We start from the raw sequence: 1,673 nt of genomic DNA, 5'->3' as shown, positions 1-1,673 counted from the left end.
CTAGGCAGGTCGATAAACTTCAAGCCAAAAAACAATGAAGAAAACTACACCAAAGCACGTCATCACCAAATTGCTAGAACCAGTAATCAAGAGAGAACCTGAAAACCAACCAGAGGAAAGAAAGCCTACACACCGAGGAGCAAAGGTAATCCTAACAGCTGATTTTTTTAAATGCAAGACAGAAGTCTGAGGAGCAACATCTTTAAAATATGAAGACAATCGCTTGTCTGCCTTTTGGCTAAGATCAAGTATAGTATCTGTTCTTAGTTTAATATCTGATACATCCTCTATCTGAGGACAATATTATTAAATGGATTTTTGTATTTAGGAGATGGAATAGGAGTTTGTTCCGTCGGTGCCACGCATCGACCTAGTATTGCGGTACTTCCAGGAACGGTGCATCCCCCTTTGGGGGGGTGGAAAACTTACGGTAAAAAAAAAAAAAAAAAATCAAATTTTATCTTAATAAATGTTTTTAAGCATTACAAAAAAAGAATGAAAAACATGAAGACAAAAATTGAAAACCTAAATTTCTATACCCAACAAAAATATTTTTCAAAAATGACGGCAAGGGTGGGCCATGGTGGCTCAGCAGGCAGAGTTCTCGCCTACCATGCTGGAGACTCGGGTTCGATTCCCCGTGCCTGCCCATGCAAATAAAAGAGAAAGCAAAAAGTGGCTTTAAGAAAATATACAAAAGCTGAAGTCATTCATCATCAGAAAACGACAAAAAATGTCAAGTGTCTTTCAAGAGATGGAAATTATACTAGATGGAAATCTCATATAAAGAGTACAATGTATGTGTGTAAATATAATACAAAATGTCTCATATTTTAAATTACTTCAAAAAATAAGTAATTGTTTAAGTAAAAGTAATGACAAAGTATACTTATAATAAAATAGTCACTGCTTCTCCCACAAGTTCAGGATTTTCATTATGGCCACTCCTCTTCAACATTGCATTTGAAGTCCTTGTCAGCATGAGAAGCAAAGAAATGAAATAAAATGTGTAAAAGCAGTCACTGGGCTCAGGTGACATGATTAGGGATATTTTAAAAAAATTGTAAATAAACTATCAGAATTAATAAATGAATTTAGCAAGTGTTAAATAGTTGTTATCTAGGGATTGTCCCTAAGCCACATAGGCCCAGATACAAAATATTATTTTTGATTTAAGGTTAATAAAGTTTAAGGATTATGTCTTTTGTAAACTAGATTCACAGGAAATCAATATATGGAAATCACAATGCAATTTTGCTGTTTTACAATGAGAAATTTCATTCTCTTGCAGTTCAAGCAATCATGATGAAATCAGCCAAAGTAAAGCAGAGATCCAAGCAGAACATTAGGCAAAAGAAATGAAAAGTATTGTTCATGAATGTGAAAAGGAAATGAAAATCTCCTAATCTACACAATGACTGTGAGTGATTGTGAGTCAGCCACACTGGTAAGAACAGAATACCATAAGACTCTCAGTTCACAGTTCGCCAAATGAAGATAATAAATATAAAGGGAAAGTAAGAGATTTGGGGACACAAAATGAGAATGACATGTAATGGAAGGAAAAAAAAAACTAATGTAAGGAAGGAAAAGTATACAGAAAGATCTCAGAGAAATTGAGGCCATTAAAAGATAAATCAGGAAAACTCATGACTAGACACATTACAGTAAAC

The 1,673-nt window shown here is 34.2% G+C and overlaps 1 non-coding gene across 1 annotated transcript; it reads left to right on the top strand.

Annotated features, from left to right (window-relative positions):
• Positions 1 to 218: 218 nt before the first annotated feature.
• Positions 219 to 407, top strand: LOC143668631 (U2 spliceosomal RNA). Its single transcript, XR_013168497.1, has one exon. It is a non-coding gene; the product is annotated as a U2 spliceosomal RNA (small nuclear RNA).
• The last annotated feature ends 1,266 nt before the right edge of the window (positions 408 to 1,673 follow it).

This window comes from Tamandua tetradactyla, chromosome 24 (assembly GCF_023851605.1).
Source record: "Tamandua tetradactyla isolate mTamTet1 chromosome 24, mTamTet1.pri, whole genome shotgun sequence".
Lineage (NCBI taxonomy): Eukaryota > Metazoa > Chordata > Mammalia > Pilosa > Myrmecophagidae > Tamandua > Tamandua tetradactyla.
The sequence above is the reverse complement of the archived record's forward strand: the minus strand, read 5'-3'. Positions and strand labels throughout refer to the sequence as shown.